This window comes from Camellia sinensis, chromosome 13 (assembly GCF_055761805.1).
Source record: "Camellia sinensis isolate YWXY chromosome 13, ASM5576180v1, whole genome shotgun sequence".
NCBI lineage: Eukaryota > Viridiplantae > Streptophyta > Magnoliopsida > Ericales > Theaceae > Camellia > Camellia sinensis.
Window position 1 is genome coordinate 98,361,049 of NC_138973.1, and position 17,912 is coordinate 98,378,960.

At 37.1% G+C, this 17,912-nt stretch overlaps 1 pseudogene; it reads right to left on the reverse strand.

Annotated features, from left to right (window-relative positions):
* The window catches only part of LOC145805581 (uncharacterized), a 166,886-nt pseudogene extending 158,561 nt beyond the window's left edge, over nt 1-8,325 (reverse strand).
* Nucleotides 8,326-17,912: the final 9,587 nt, after the last annotated feature.

Consider the following 17,912-nt stretch of genomic DNA (forward strand, 5'->3'; position numbering starts at 1 on the left):
ATTTTTCCATCACTTAAAGTTTTATAGTCATCCTAATTAAGAGAGACAGAGAGAAGAAGGTGAGCCAAGAATTCAAGGTTCAACTATTAGGGGTATTTTCTCAACTTCTCTAATTCAATGGTTGACAAAGGTATATTCATTTTATTCTTGAGATGTAAGCTGTAAGATTTTATCAGAACCGGCCCTGGGCTAAGGCCATTAAGGCCTGTACCTTAGGCCCCAAAATAGGGCCCCAAAATTTAGAAAAGTATTATAGCATATTACAAATATAAATAGGTCCAAATTATTTTTGTTTGTTTAGGACCAATCTAAAGGACCAACAAATATTCTTTTGAGCCCATATTTGTCTATAAGTGTGGTTTGACCCAATTGAAATTAAAATAGATACAAAATGTTGGTGGTCCTTGAATAAGAAACACTACATACGGGGGGTCTATTTACATCCAAAAAATCATTAAGTACTCCCAATTTCTAAATACACCCTATTTAATTATTTAAAATTTTATTTTACTCTCATTACACCCTATTATTTTTCCCAAATTACCCTCAAGGTAAACCCAAATAATAAATAATAAAAAAGTTAAAAAAAGCTAAATTATTTTAAAAACTTTTCAATATAGAAAATAATTCTCAAATACAGGAAAGAAAAAAAAAACTTGTAAGCACATAAGCATTAAATATAGAAAAAAATCAAACTTCTGCAAAAGCATTATAAAACTTTTCAATACAGAAAAAAAAATAAAAAAAATACTAGTAATTTAAATTATAAATTATCCACAAGAATGCTCGTGGAAAAGTAAAAATCAAACTTATAAGCACATAAGTATGAAAATAATGTACTATATGATCTTCTTCTTCTTTTTATTCTTCATGGTCTCCGTTTTCTTTCATACTTGTTTGTTAATGCTTCAGTGCTTCCTCTTCTCTTTGGTTTTCCCTCCTACTTGTTAACTCTGCATTCCTTTGCTTCCTCTTCTCTCTGCTTTTTCACATTTTTGTTTTCCAACTTGTATTAGACATTTTTCCTGTATAAAAACCTCATGTAAGCATGCAATGTGTGTGTGTGTGTATTGGGGGGGGGGGGGGTTGGACAAGTTTTTAAATTACTAATTCTTGTTTTCATACTTGTAGCAGCTTACTTTTAATTTATTTTAAATTGACATATATATATATATATATATGTATATAAACTAATATTTGTGAAAGAACACTAAAATGGTGTTTTTATTTGTATATTGAAGAATGATTCATCTTAACAAACCATTTTTATCCAATTTTCAGGACCATTATGTTATTATTTTTAGTGGGTTTGATCTGATTTATTTTATTTTTAAATTTTTGGGTAGTGTGTTCAAATTCACCAGTTCTATGCTTTTGTTTTATTTTTATTGGTCTCTTCTTAATATTATTTTATAGATTTGGGTAACAAAAATATAAGTTTCTTGTAAAATCTTTCTTCTAAGGTCTAGGGTTTCAAAATAATAAAAAAAACAATGATGTTGAAGATGATGGTGAGTTTTGATAAGGTGGATTAAAGTTTTGGAGGGAGGATGATGAAGAAGAAGAAGAAGAAGAAGAAGAAGAAGAAGAAGAAGAAGAAGAAGAAGAAGAAGAATAAATAATTTTGATCCCTTGGGGAAGAATACACAAAGATTTGAATAGGAATAATTGATTAGGGTGTATCATGAGGGAAAAAATTTTTATTTTAGGGTTTAATATGTGTTGTCATTATTAGTAAATTCGTATTAGGATATAATAAGAATTTAAATTTAAATTGGACGTACTAACACATATTTTGGGTTCAAATAGAATCCCCCCACTACATACACATACAAAATGTTAGTGGCCCAAAATCCTAGCTTGGCCTAAAAAGATTAAGATGGGTGGGCTAAGCCCAACCCCCACACTCAATCCATTCCAGCACAATTCTGTCTTGACTCAAAAAGATTAAGATGGGTGGGCCAAGCCCAATCTCCACACTCAATCCATTCCAACAAGCCTCAAACCTCAAGCCCAATGTCCATGGACCCGGACCCGATGGTGTGCGCTTGTGGCAATTTTTGCATAACCAGCTTGGACAATAGTCTTGGCCCAAGTCCATCTTTGAAGCATCCATAACTCCCCTCTTTTGGAAAATTTGGATGCCCCAAAGGGCTTATACCTTTTGTGCAAAAAATGAGATTTAAATATCCATCAATGCTCTCCTCTACAATCAATATGGGATACAAGGTTTTACACTTTTCCCAACACCTTTTTTATGAGGCCAACTTAATGAGCCAATTTCTCGTTCAAACCTAAATAGTTTTTTGTCATTCTTTTTGTAGTGTAAAGATTTCATTACAAAGAATCTAAACCCACTTTATTCCACCACAATTGAGGACTTACACCCACTTTAATATTGTACTAAAATCACCAAAAACTTTGCTTGGCTTGGGTTTTCTAAAAACACCTTTTAGAAAATGGAAAATATTTGGGACCTCCTTTTGGGGAAACCCCAACCACCCCCACAGTGATGTGGACTAATGATGTGTTTGTATTTTTATTTTATTTTTTCTTACTTGGACCAATCACAAGTGAGTGGGGGTTGTGGGGGTGATGTTTTGCGGGGGCCTGAATCATTACTGTTGGAAAATTCTACTTCCTTATTTTTCGTATTTCTTGTTTTTTGTATTTTTTTTGTTTGTACTGAATTTTTTTTAATATTTTAAGCAATTTTTTAATCTTTAGACACATCTAACATAAATACATTTGAAAAGTATAATTTTCGTAAAAAAAATTTTTAAAAAATTCACTAAACACCAAAAATGTAATAAAATAAAAACAAAAATTTAGTATACTTTTCGCATTTTTGTGTATTTATTAATTTTTTGAAATATTTTTTTACAAATATTTTACTTTTTAGATACATTTAAGTAAAGTGTATCTTAAAAAATTTAAAAAAAAATACTTAAAATTTTAAAAATATTTACTAAAAACAAAAAAATAAAAAATTTAATTTTCAAAAAACTAAATTCAGAAAGCTGAAACCAAACATATTTTTCTAACAGATTTTACCTTAGTCTCTATAATTTTAATTTCATGAATTTATATCTCACGCATTCAATTACTTGTCATATATTGTTAATATTTTAAACGAAAAATAAAGGGAGCAAATGTCATTTACCCTATAATTGTTGGTGTTGACTTACAAACTCGTCTAAATTGGGGCAAACAACACAACTCAATAAGTCTCCATTTATCTTTCATTTTTTTGGTGGGTGGGTTGGGGAGCTCAAAAGAAGAATAGTATCAATCTATTCATGAACGAGTTGAGATCTTCTTCTTGGGTTCTCTCCTTACTTTCTTACTTGTAGTGGTGGAGATGCATTTTAAATTGATCCAACGGTCCAAATTTAGGAGGGAAAAGCAAATTTGAATTTATTTTATTATTTTATTATTTTTAAATAGTCAAATATAAATCGTTGGATCAACTCAAAGTACATCTTCACCGTTGCAAGTAAAGAGGCAAGGAGAGAGTTCAATGAGAGGATCTCAACTCTTCATGAACAGCATATAGGCTAGAGTAGGTTTTACGATTAGAAAAGAAACAAACAAACAAACAAAAATTTATTTAAAATATATATATATATATATATATACATATAGGAGATGCATAGGCTGAGCACAAAAATGTGTAATGAAAAAAGGAGGGCTATTAGCATTTAGATCCAAACAAAGGATATAAATAAAGCCCAATCTAGTTGTTCATCCTCAAAGCCCAATGGAGCTACTATTAGTTGCATCTTATGGTAGAGAAAAGCTGCACCACTTTCTTTGTCGAGAAGCTAGTCACCACAGAACAACAGAAACAGAAACGGAAATAGAGCATACGGCTGTATCGGAACTATATCGCTGCATTTATTGGATTTAGGCTGAAACTATCAGGAATCAGACGCTACATCTCACCGGTATTTTCCGGTACGAATCTACCGGCCGATTTTTATGATTACATGTATATTAATTTTTATAGTTATAATTCTCACAGCTATATCTATGATTATAGCGAGGAGGATGGAGGATATTTTGCTCGAGTATTCAAATCCAGAAGAGCAGATCTCAAGGACGACTGACGGATTACTGGCACAAAGACCGGTGTTGTTCAAGAAGCTAGCATTGAAAAAAGTAGTTTCAAACTCAGCTGGGATTCTTCCAGTGAGACAGTTGGAAGACAAATTGAAGGAAGTTGGCTTTAAAAGGCCAATCTGAGTTGGAATTTGACCTGAGAACTCATTCCTTAACAAGTCCAAAACAGTGAGGCTTGGTAAAGAACCAAGTTTGGCAGAAATTGAACCTGAGAGTTGGTTTCGACTAAGATTCAGAGTTTTCAGCGACTTCCATGAGACAATATTTGACGGAAGATGACCGGAAAATAGATTCCCATCGAGCAGCAGAGTTGTCAATTGAGAAAGTGTTGTCAATTCTTGGGGAATTGTACCAACAAAGAGGTTGCTACTTGCACTGAACACTGTTAAATTCTTTGAAGAAGACAACCCAGTTGGGATTTCACCTGAAAGCTTGTTATTACTGACCTCGAGTCGCGATAAACGTGGTGCTAGTGTTCTTGGAAGCTGACTGGTAAAGGAGTTGTCACTAAGCATCAACAATGTCTGATTGATGTCCACAGACCAGCTGAAATACTGCCAGAAAGGCGATTACCATTAACCTGAACAATCAACAAACTCGAACAATTGCCAAGTGAGTTAGGCAATTCACCACTCAAATTGTTCTCAAATGCCACAATTCCTATTAGTCCACCATTAGCGCACAAGTACTCTGGCACCTTACCTGTAGTGACCCTCATTCACCCACCTTAGCCCCGAGCACGAGCATTTGTATAACTTTGTTTTGATAAGCTTGCTTTAGTGGATTTTCTCGACTTGTTTTATCTAAAATAAGATTCTTGTCTTGGTTTATTCTTATGTGAATTTACTTGTTAAGTCTTGTTCCTCCTAGTGAGTCTAGCCGAAGTCACCTTAAAGCTAAAACCATCTTGGAACCACTTTGGTTTACCTTTACTTCCATCCTGGCATGTTGGCCGAGATGTCACTTTCTAGGCCGAGGGGTATCATCAAGGCCGAAGAGTGCATCATCTAGGCCGAGATGTTATCCTTCAACCCAAGTGATCTTGTTCTTGGATTGGTGCGACCTAGACTGAGGTGTGGCACATCTAGGCCGAGGTGTGGCATAGCTAGGCCAAGTGTTGTCCGTCCTAGCCGAGGTCATAGATACCCTACCTACCGGAGCCGATGATTTCACCCGATGTCAACATCTTGCCAGAGTGCCCATGCCGCTTTACTTGTTAAACACTCTTTCGCCATGCTTTTGTCTAGCCTGTCAGCCACCTTTTTGAAGTGAACCAACCCGGTAGCGCCGCGTGTCCCAGCTAAGTGTTAAGTCAACTAGCAGACCTAGAAATGTATCATTTTACTATATGTCTTTGTTCTTGAGGAGAGAGAAGCTCTAGAAGAAGAAGAAGAAGTCTTTAGAGAGAGAAGTAGATCCCAAGCTTGATCCTTAGAGTTGAGCCATTAGATCCGTGCTTTGAGGTTAGATTCTTGATCTATTCTTGTTGTTCTTATTAATCATCTAGCTGCATTGCATGATCTAGCATGTTTCATGAGCCATGCATTGATTGAAAGTTTGGTTTTAAAAAGAGAAAGTAGTATTCATGTGTTCTTGAATAAAAACCTTGTTTGATCCGAAAGTTTGCATTAAGATTCATGCTTTTGTGTTTGTTTTCATAAGATCTTCAAGTATGAGTACCCAGGTCCATGTTTTTAAATTCATAGAATGAAGTCCCAGATTTCGTAATGACAAGTTAAGATTGAGCATTCATGTGTTTCATGTTCTTCAGCAGAGGGAAACCCAAATTTTCCCGACTTCATTTCTTTGAGGGTGACCACCGAGACCACACCTCGGGAAGGAGGTGTGGGACCTCGGCAATAGCTTGGTTGGTACCTAGCACGTTCTTCCGAGATGAGAAACAGTGTTTTGTTTGGGTTTGACTTAGCTTTGTAGAAATGCCGAGATCATTGCATTCATGTAAAGCTTGTTTGTCAGTTCATTCAATAGACCTCGCCATGTGTTTGTAGGACTTGGACTCCCACTCGACCCCGACATTGAGAAACTAGGTGAGTGGTATTTTTAATAAAGCTATGTTATAACGTTTTGCTAAAGCTTCTCTTTACTTGTTTTGAAAAGTATTGTTAAGCATGAATGATGATCCCTATTTTTGAATATCAAGTATTATCTCGTTTTGATGACAATCTTGAAAGTCCGTACGTGCTAGGGGACTATAAGTATTTGTAGCACAATCTTGAAAGTCCGTATGTGCTAGGGGACTATAAGCATTTGTAGCACAGTCTTGAAAGTCCGTACGTGCTAGGGGACTATAAGCATTTGTAGCACAATCTTGAAAGCCGGTACGTGCTAGGGGACTATAAGCATTTGTAGCATAATCTTGAAAGTCCGTACGTGCTAGGGGACTATAAGCATTTGTAGCACAACCCTTGTTAATATCATCCCTTGAACTTGGAAGCCTTGAAAGACTTGATTGATGAAGCTCGATAGATTCGTTAGATGAATTTGATTTATCCCACGTCTTGTTATATGCTATAATTATGTATTGTTTTGTTAAAGATCTCGGATGTCATACATGCAAACCCTTTATTACTTGTACCATTCACTAAGTATCCAAGCTCACCCTCTCTATATATATGTAGGTGATGAGCAAGAAGGCGATGAGGCCTAGATGTGTTGCCGATATGTTTTTGGATGTATTGTCGATGTTCCTTGGATTCATATTTTTGTAGCATCTTGAAGATCATGCTTCTTAGCTTGTATTTCATTACGTTTTGTATATGTCGGCTTGAGAAGCCTTTTGGTCAAGGTGTATTTTGTATTTCACTTCTATTGTATCCAAGTTGTAAGTTTTGTAAAGATGTTTGACATTTCATTGATGTACGCACAGCTCTTATGGACCACTTGTATTTTAAATTATTGCTTCCGCACTTGTGAGCCCCATATATTTATACTCTGATTGTGTGTGAATTTTGAAAGTTGGCCTTCGGTAATCTCGGATTGCTGGCCATCACGGCACCAAACTACTAGGGATGGTTTGGGGTCGTGACATTACCGGTGAAATGGTTCTGGGCGACTTCAAGCCCCTGAAGAATGGAATATTGCCCCAAGTCTAGTGGCAATGTTCCAGAGAGATTGTTGCTGGACAATCTTACATATGTCAGTGATGGAAGGGGACTAATGCTTTCCGGTATGTCCCCCAAGAGTTGACTAGAAAATAGAGACAAACGCGACAACTCTGTTAGTGCACCAAAATCATCCGGAATTGTTCCTGTCAAGTTGTTTTCGGATAAATCGATTACCTCCATCTTCAAAGCTTCAATGGGCTGAGGAATTGGCCCGGACAAGTGATTTTTGGAGAGATCTACTATTCTTAAATTCTTCAGCAGAAACAAACCACTTGGAATTGTACCAGTCAAGTTATTGTTTGACAAGTCCAATTCCTCGAGCTCTGCTAAATTCCCAATTGTTTTTGGGATTTCACCGATCAAACTTGAATCTTTGATCAATAGCTGTTTAAGTTTCCTCAATTGGGTAAAGGTGGATGGTATCACCATCGGCGCAAATTCATTGTCCGACAGCTCCAGCATTTCGAGTCTTAACAGGTTGCCAATTTCTAGCGGGAAAGAGCCGTTAAACAAATTTAGAAAAAGCCGAAGGGTTGTGAGCTCGGGGAACCGCTCGATGGCTATTGGGATATCGCAGGTGAAGTTGTTGCCACTGAGGTTGAAGGTTCAGAGATGAGTCGACAACCGGTCGACATCGCCTGGGATGCAGCCCACGAACAAGTTTTGGGAGAGGTCTAAATGTTTCAACTTGGAACAGTTGTAGAGAATCGTAGGAAATGGTCCTGGGATGTAATTGTATTGGAAATCGATGACGGTGAGGTTTTTGAGGTCACAAATGAACTGTGGGATTGTCACGGCAACGGTTTTGTTAGGGAGAGAAAGTCCAGTGACAGAGCCGTTGGTACAGGTGATCTCGGGCCAGTTACAGTGTGTCGATGAGTTGGAGTTGGGAAATTTTGGTGTTCCAGTGGCAGATGGAAGGTGGATTGTACCAGTGTTGTTTGAGTCTCAACAGAATTGTTTCTTTTGAATCAGTAGTAGTAGATTGGGTGTTTCCATGCACGGGTAGGATGAGGAGTAGGAGGGAGAATATGGAGAAAAGGATTTGGAGGGAAGTTGTTGGGGTTGTTTTGGACATTTTAGAGGTTGGTTTCGCGGGGGTTTTTGGGTGGTAGGTACATAGTTTGGAAGTTCAAGTTTGGAGTGATGGTGAGAGGGTCGTGTTCGGCAGGAAGATGTTGAAAATTTCAAGCTGGTGGCTGGGTTTTATAATGTGAAGAGTCCAAGTTTCCTCAATCCTCAATCAATGGTTAATGAGGGAAAGAAACTTGCACTCCAAACAGCCAAGAACCAACTAATTTATTTTTTTTATTTTGTTTTTTGTTTTTTTTTTATGATAGAGGGTCCAAGTCAGTTAAATGCATTTTTACTAATTTGAAGGCCTATGAAAAATGAAACAAGTTTGGGGCAGAGTGTGTAGGCATCATCCAAAAAAATAAATTGCTCCTAATAAAAGTTGACCGTGAGACCTTGATTAATTTTTACATTTTAGTAGTTGTTTGGGATTTGGTATATAAGTATACTTTTTTATTTTTTAGTTAAAAAAATAAAATAAAATTTGTATGTTTGGAATAATTTTTTAACTTTTTAAGAAAAAATAAGTAATAAAATATTGTAGTAAAATCAAAATGATAATTTTATTCTTTTAACTTTTTGACTTTTAACTAAATTAGTGGTTGCCATACGCGATGCGCAAGCTATTCAAATAAATAAAATAAAATAAGAAATTTATTATATATTGTGTGTTAGTCAAGTGGTAAGAATCTTATTCATTTGTTATAAATCTAAGTTTCAAATCCCTCCACTCATCTATCTAACTTTTTTTTAATTTTAAATAAAAAAAATGGACACGTGGCAGCATAAGAAACAAAGTTTCAGGACACCATAAGAGTTGCTCACTTATAATAGTATAGATTGTTGAATTCAAAGGGAAAAATAATAATTTTGCACTAGTGACTTCCTCCACAAGCTATCATTGAATAGTATAGACTTTTTAACTTTTTGTGTATGTTTAAGTAAACCTAAAAAAGATTAAAAAAAATTAAAAAATGGAATTTTTATTGATAAGTTCAATTTGGAAGTGTTTTAACCCAAGAAGTCCATGAAAGAATTTTTTAACCCATTTAGTCCCATGTATGTATAGTTTTATCCCATATAGTCCATTTTCTTGATTTACACTATTTTCTTAGACACTTATGCCCTTATATTCAATTTTGATATCTTTATAAATATTTTTTGAACGATTAGCAATTTAATGATGTGAATATTCATATTTTAAAATTCACATTGGTGGGAATGTAAAATTGGCCCGTGGCGGCCCGAAACCCGCCCGCCAGCCGGGGCAGGCCCGACCCATTGACAATGTGAATATTCATATTGACATATTAACATTCACATTAATAGGAGTGTAACATTGGCGCGCGTCCCGGGGCGGCGCGAAACCCGCTCGCGACCCATGGGCGGCCCGGGGCGGGCCCGGTCCGGCCCATTGACAATGTGAATATTCACATTGACACGTTAACATTCACATTGATAAGAGTATAAAATTGGCCCGCGGACCATGGGCGGCCATAAGCCCACCCGCGGCCCGGGGAGGGCCCGGCCCGGCCCGGCCCGTTGACAATGTGAATATTCACATTGACATGTTAACATTCACAATGACAGGAGTGTAAAATTAGCGCGCCCCGTGGCTGTCCGAAACCCGTCTATGGCCCCTGGGCGGCCCGGGGTGAGCCCGGCCCAGCCTGTTGACAATGTGAATATTCACATTGACATGTTAACATTCACATTGATAAGAGTATAAAATTGGCCAGCAGCCTAGGGCGGGCCCGACCCGGCCCAGCCCGTTGACAATATGAATATTCACATTGACATGTTAACATTCACATTAATAGGAGCGCAAAATTGGCCCCCTTCCCGTGGCGGCGCGAAACCTGCCCGCGGTCTGGGGCGGGCCCGGTCCGAACCGTTAACAATATGAATATTCACGTTGACATGTTAACATTCACATTGATAGGAGTATAAAATTGGCCTGCGGCCCATGGGCGGCCAAAAGCCTGCCCGCGGCCCGGGGCGGGCCCGGCCCGGCCCGGGCTGTTGACAATGTGAATATTCACATTGACATGTTGACATTCACATTGATAAGAGTGTACAATTGGCCCGCAGCCCGTGGGCGGCCCGAAGCCCGACCCGTGACAATGTGAATATTTACATTGACATTTTAACATTCACATTAATAGGAGTGTAAAATTAGCCCGCGCCCCATGGCTGCCCAAAACCCGCCCACGACCCGTGGGCGGCCCGGGGCCGGCCCGGCCCAGCCTATTGACAATGTGAATATTTACATTGACATGTTAACATTCACATTGATAAAAGTGTAAAATTGGTTCGTGACCCGTAAGGAGCCTGAAGCCTGACTTCGGGCCGGGGCGGGCCCGGCCCATTGGCAATGTGAATATTCACATATCAATGTGAATATTCACATTGACATGTTAACATTAACATTGATAGGAGTGTAAAATTTATCCGCTACCCGAAGCTCGCCTGTGGCCCGGGGTAGGCTCGGACCCAAACCCGGGCCGTCCCAGGCCGCCAATGGGACGCGAGTCAATTTTACACTCTTATCGATGTGAATGTTAACATGTCAATGTGAATATTCACATTGTCAACAGGTCGGGCCAGGCCCGCCTCGGGCCGCCCACGGGGCGTGGGTGGGTTTCGGGCAGCCACGGGGCACGGGTTAATGTTACACTCTTATCAATGTTAATGTTAGCATGTCAATTTGAATATTCACATTGTCAACAGGTCGGGCCGAGCCCGCCTCGGGCCGCCCACGAGCCGTGGGTTGGTTTTCGAGCAGCCACGGGGCACGGGTTAATGTTACACTCTTATCAAAGTGAATGTTAACATGTCAATGTGAATATTCACATTGCCAACGGGCCGGGTGCCCACGGGTCACGGGCCACGGGCCAATTATATACTGTTATCAATGTTAATGTTAATATGTCAATGTGATTATTCACATTGTTAACAGGCCGAGCCGGGCCTGCCCAGGGCAGCGGGCGGGCTTCGGGCCGTCCACGGGCCACGGGCCAATTTTACACTCCTATCAATGTGAATGTTAATATGTCAATGTGAATATTCGCATTGTCAACGGGCCGGGTCGGGCTTGCCCCGGGCCGCTCACGGGCTTCGGGCCGTCCATAGGACGCGAGTCAATTTTACACTCTTATCAATGTGAATGTTAACATGTCAATGTGAATATTCACATTGTCAACAGGCCGGGCCGAGCCCGCCCCGGGCTGCCTACGGGCCGTGGGCTGGTTTCGGGCAGCCACGGGGCGCGAGCTAATTTTATACTCTTATCAATGTGAATGTTAACATGTCAATATGAATATTCACATTATCAACGGGTCGGGCCAGCCCGCCCAGGGCAGCCCACGAGCCGGCGGGCGGGTTTCGGGCCGGCCACAGGCCGCGGGCTAATTTTACACTCCTATCAATGTAAATGTTAACAAGTCAATGTGAATATTCACATTGTCAACGGGCCGGGCCCAGGCTTCGGGCTGCCCACGGGTCGTGGGCTAATTTTACACTCTTATCAATGTTAATGTTAATATGTCAATGTAAATATTCACATTATGAACGGACCGGCCAGGGCCCGTCCCGGGCGGCGGGCTAGCTTCGGGCTGCCCATGGGCCACGGACCAATTTTACACTCCTATCAATGTGAATGTTAACTTTTCAATGTGAATATTCACATTATCAACGAGTCGGGCCGGGCCGGGCCGAGCCGAGCCGGGCCTATTTTTTTGGCCTGTGGGCCGGCCCAGCCAGACTCAAATTTTTCCCGGCACCCACAAGGATCGACATGGGCCGGGCCCCTACACATTGACGATATGAACATTCACATTGACGGTGTGAACATTCACATTAGGGGTATTTTGATAATTATGTCACCCATAGGACTTATTGAAATATAAGAAAATAATGTAAACTAAATAGAACATAAGTAGATGAAAAGGGATATTTTGGTCTTCTTATCTCAAATTGGACCTAATGGAATAGTAAAAAAGAATATGGATTAGGTGGAATAAAACTCTTAAAAAATGAATTTATCAAAAAAATTCCCTTAAAAAATCATTACAAAAGTCAAAAAATTTATACTATTCACATTTATTTTTATTTTTATTTTTATTTTTATTTTATTTTTTTTAACGGAAAACAACAATACTGATCAGACGCCAAAAAGACCGAAATGGTCCTGTTTTTGTCCACAAATTCAAGTCAAGTGTGGACAAGCAACCTGTACATAAAATTTTATAAAAAGCACTTTGTACATATCTTCTCTGGAGCCCCCACCACACATTGCATGCACAAGCCGTACTCGTCTTGTCACGTGACGCACAGTCAGTATCAATATTTACATATTTATTACAATATTATAATACATATATTTTATAAAAAATTAAAAAATTATTTTAAATATTTTTTTTTCTTAATTTTTTTAATCAAAAAATATATAATCCCCACAAACGGCTCCTAATAAATTTTTAACTTTTTAATTTTTTTTTTAATTTATATTAAACAAGGTTTTAATTCTCAAAATACACGCCTTCTTTTTCCGTCTTACTTTTTCTTGGGAGTCCTTTTTTAACGAATGATTTTATGATTGATTATAAAATTGTTTTACTATATATTGTTTAGCATCTCATTGTATTTCATCCAGGAGATTAACTTCCGTCTAAATATGAATTGGAGAGGTATCTGTGTATATATTATTTATAAAAATAAAATAAAAAAAATTGACCGATTAGATATTTAAAACATATTTATCTTATCTCATTTTAAAAATTCATTTGCCATTCATTTTTTGTATAAACAAACATAGTAAATAAAAATATTAAAATTACCGGATCGATCTATTTTTTTTTATAAATAATATATACACAAAAAATCTTAAATAATGAACAATTTAAATTATCAAAATTGAGTCTAGACAGCGTCCACATCTAGACTACAAAGGATCCCATCCATTCCATCAATAATAACATAGATGAACTGTAAGACCCACCAGATTGTTGTGTTGATAAATAAATAGAATAAATTACATTTTTAAGTTTTTGTTGTTTTAAATTAAATAATTACAATACATAAACTTTAAGTCTTATTTTAATTTGATTATTTCATTTAAAGTAGTAGTTAAAATTATTGATTTTGTGGTAATTGTCAATCTCCTGTACATATAGAAAAATTAGCTATTATCTAAACCAAAAAAAAAAAAAATCAAATTAAAATTAGACTTAAAATGTAAGGGATCAAATTGTTCAATTTAAAACAATAGAGATCCAAGTAAAATTTGAGTCAAATTATAAGTCTGAAAATTATAATTTACCCAATAAAATTTGATAATATATATATATATATATATATATATATTAGGGAGAATTATAAAGGCATCCCTCTCCAACTTTGTGTAGTAGGAGAAGTTCAAGATTTTATTTTTTATTTTTTATTAGCTAAGGTCTCTCAACATTTTCACAAAGAAAATTCGACTTACACTATGTTTGGATTGAGTGATTTGGAGAGAGAAGAAAAGAAATAGAGTGATATGTATTTCTCTTATTTGTTTGGATAACATAAGTAGAGAAAAATGGGAAGAAATGAAGAGAAATTGAGAGAAACTCATTTCTCATATAAGTTTCATTTTCAATCTTCCCATAAGTGGAGATTGGGAGAGAAAAGAAACTACTATTTTCATAATACCAATTTTGTCCCTATAAAAATAAAAGAAATAAAATGATTGAAAATATAGAAAGGTTATTTTGGTAATATAACATAAAATAATTTCTTTTCTTTTCTCTTAATGAAACTTAACCAAACAAGAATGAGAGAAATCACAATCATTTCTTTTCTTTTATTTCTTCCTTATCCAAACAAAAATGAGAGAAATCACAATCATTTTTTTTCTTTTCTTTTCTCTTATTACTTAAGTAATCATTTCTTTTCTTTTCTCTCCTAGATTCCCAAACATAGTGTTAGAGAAATTTTTCCTGATTCAGAGAAATATCATCCGACTCATAAAATTTTTGAAATTTCTCTAGTATGATCATTGAGAAATTTCAAAATTTCTCTATGAAATCAGTGAAATTTTTCAATGAAAATTGAAATTTCTCTGAGTCGAGGCAAAATTTTTCTGAGTCAAATTTTCTCTACAGAAATGTTTAGGGACCTTAATTATTACGAAAATATTATGTCACTCATCTTATAAAATCTTAATATCATAGACTTTAAAAGTAATTCCTCTATATTTTATTGTATTATTATTTATAGTACCAATATTATGATAACATTTTTTAACATATTTTGTTTACTATTCCATGTATTAATATTATATTACTGAGTGACAAACATAAATGATATAACTCATTAGGTTATGCTATAAATTATTTTTTAATCATAATTAAAAAAAATAACAGGTCATAATAAAATACAATATAAGATATAATAAAAGATTTTTTTTTCGATAATAATCAAAATAATAATCATCATTAATATCACAATCAACTATAATTAATCCCACAATAAATTATAACCAAACCCTACAAATATCTTAACCAACTGAACATGTACACAACTTTTGTGTAGTATAGAATTAGAAGTTATGGCAAACAGCACATGTCATCATAACACTACAATAAGTTTTGTTTGGTTTTAGATTTTTGGTTAAAAAAGTATTTAAAAAAAATAAAATTAATTACATAAATCAATAAGACAAAATATTACATCTAAATCATAATCATTACACTTTTTCTTTCATAAAAATCAAAAAAATCAAAAAAAATAAACCAAACCAGATTAAAAAAATCGGACTAAAAAAGTTTCAACACAAAAAAGTTAGTTAAAAAACGAAGGTCAAGCGAAGACTAAAATAATTTTGTAACCCCTCAATTATCAAAAATTATGTTGGCACTTTTTGTCACAAGTTTATGAATTGTTTGGAATGTGATGTATAAGTGCATTTTTTAACTTTTTTGTTAAAAAAATAAAGAAAAAAAGGAGTATATTTGGGACAACTTTTTAACTTTTTACGAAAAGATGTGTAATAAAATATTGTAGTAAAATCAAAATGACAATTTTATCCTTCCAATTTTTTTCACTTTTAACTTTTTGACTTTTTGAGTAGTTGAATTCAAATGGCAAAAATTTTGCCCTAGCGAATTCCCCCACAAGCTACCCTAGAATAGTATAGATTTTTTAACATTTTTAGTAACTGTTTCACCTTTTGACTTTTTTAATTTAGCCCAAACAAGGCCTTAGTGCAACGGTGAAATACCAATAAGGTCCTCATTTGAGATTCTAATTTTCATTATGTCAAAAGAATAGAGAAGGGCAAACAAATCTAATTTTAATTCTAGAAATACAAACAAACCTAGTGAAAAATACAAAAGATTTTTCCAATAGCAATTCTTCAATAAAAAAAGAAACCTCTTCAACGAAAACCACCACCCAAAAAGCTATACAAAGCAAAGCCCCTAAAACTTTTAAATTCCTACGCACCAATATTGTTAATATAATAACCATAGAGGAGAAGTAAAAGATAGAGATAGAGAGGGGGCGAAAGGAAGGAACCCAAATCTAGCGATTCCTCATCACACTAGCCCCTTTCGTCTAAACTATATCAAAGGATCCATCGATGGCAGATTGCTCTCTCTTTCTCTCTCTCTCTTCATGTGTGTGTGTGTGTGTGTAACACCCCGAAATAAACATAATATATCCATCTCATAATAACTAATAAATAGCAACATAAATGAATTGATAAGCTTTTATTAATTAGAGTTTGATATACAGAAGGTGACACATGCGATATACATTCATAAACAGTACATCCTGAATCTACAGCATGTGTTACAAGATTGTGAAAAGAAATGAAAACTAAACAAATATTCATATACCCTGAAGGCTTACATTTTTCCAAGCCAAGGTTTGGGTACATCAAAAGTGAGTCTTAAGCTTAATACAGATAAAGCCCTAGGCTTGTACAAAATTAAATACAAAATAATAACACTGAGCCTTCAGCTCCACAGTCCTCCCAAGCTAAGTCTTTGGTGGAGGCATATCACCTGCACCTAAAAATGATTTTTCCCAGATAGGATGAGTCAAAGCCCAATAGAAACACTACAACACAATGTATAGATCTTAACAATGTGTAGACACCCCATTTTTGACCGACCTTAAGACTCAGACGTCACCGATTGAGCGCTTGGTGATGTTGCATATCGCGCTCGTTCAGAAGTTTCAGAATCGCGGCCGTGAGCCCTGCCTCCACACTTCCGAACCCTCTTCTTTGCCTTGCCTCGGTTTGCGAACCAGACTCGATTTTCTCTGTTTCTTTTCCCGAGGGGAGGGGACGGTTTCCGGTTTTTCGGGACCGTTGGCCGTGTGCCTCGGTTCGGGACCGCCTAACCATCTCCGTTTGCTTTGAATTTTGGCATACATCTTATTTGCTCCCTTTTGAGGGACACTGGGGTCTGAGAAACCCACTTCGTGGCCGAATGCCACTTTCGGTGCTTAACAGCCCATTTTCGGGACCCCGAACTACGTGTTTTGGTCCTCGAACTTTCGTTTTGCATCGGTTTTTGTTCATTTTTGGCAGGTACCTCTGTTTCATCACCGGGAAGGTCACTGGAGGGTGGAAGGCCAGCAATTATCTTAGCAACCAGTTATATTCCATTTTCGCCCTCCGACGCCCGTTTTTCTCACTTCCGAGCTAATGTTGAACAACCTGGCCCCTTTTTCTTGAACTTTGAACCACATATCTGTGTTGTACACACATGGGAGGATCCTAAAAGTTGGTGGCCGGCCATTAATTCCATCTGACCCTTTTGACCCCCCCTTGAAAGTGGTTTGTTGTCCCTCCTGTTTTACAGTTGCCAATTTTGAACTATAGGGTTATGTTGAGGACACATAAGAGGACAGCAATTTGTGGTGGCCGGCCACTATTTCAACTTGACCTTTTTGACCCCTAGCCAGCCGGCTGGGGGGGGTGGCCGGCCGGCCACCTGCAACTCCAAAAGGTGGCCGGCCATGTTCCTCACTGTGTGTGCTTTCCAGCTGTGCCTTGGTTTTCCCCCAAAAATATCTATATCCGGGGGACCCTTTTGGAGGAAAAAGAAGGCTCATTTCCCTCCACTTTGGCCTAGACTCTTCTCTCCCTCTCTTGCATATATTGCTGGCCTCCCAACTCAAGAGGGAGGGTTACAAGAATTGCTTTGAAGATATAGATACATATCTCTCCATTTCCTTCAAGTTTTGGCTCCATTTCTCCATCATCATCAAGCTCTACCACCACCACTCCATTCCAGCGGCAAGGGGAAGAATTCCAGCAGCTTAGAGTCATCAAAGTTGGTCCAAGAAGCAACAAAAGCATTGGTCTTCAAGGGTGAGTATCAATCCCCTCTTTTTGAGCTTATTTTTGCAACATTTCTTAGCCATATATGCCTATTGTTTTGAGCTCCGGCCCTAACTGAGAGTGGCCTTATTTTGATCTCTTTTTCACTTTTGATTAAGGGCTCAACACTGTTTGAGGCCCCCATCTTGCACTTGCTTCAATATCCTTCTTAAATACCGTAATCTTGCATGTTATTTTTGGCCTACGTGTGATCT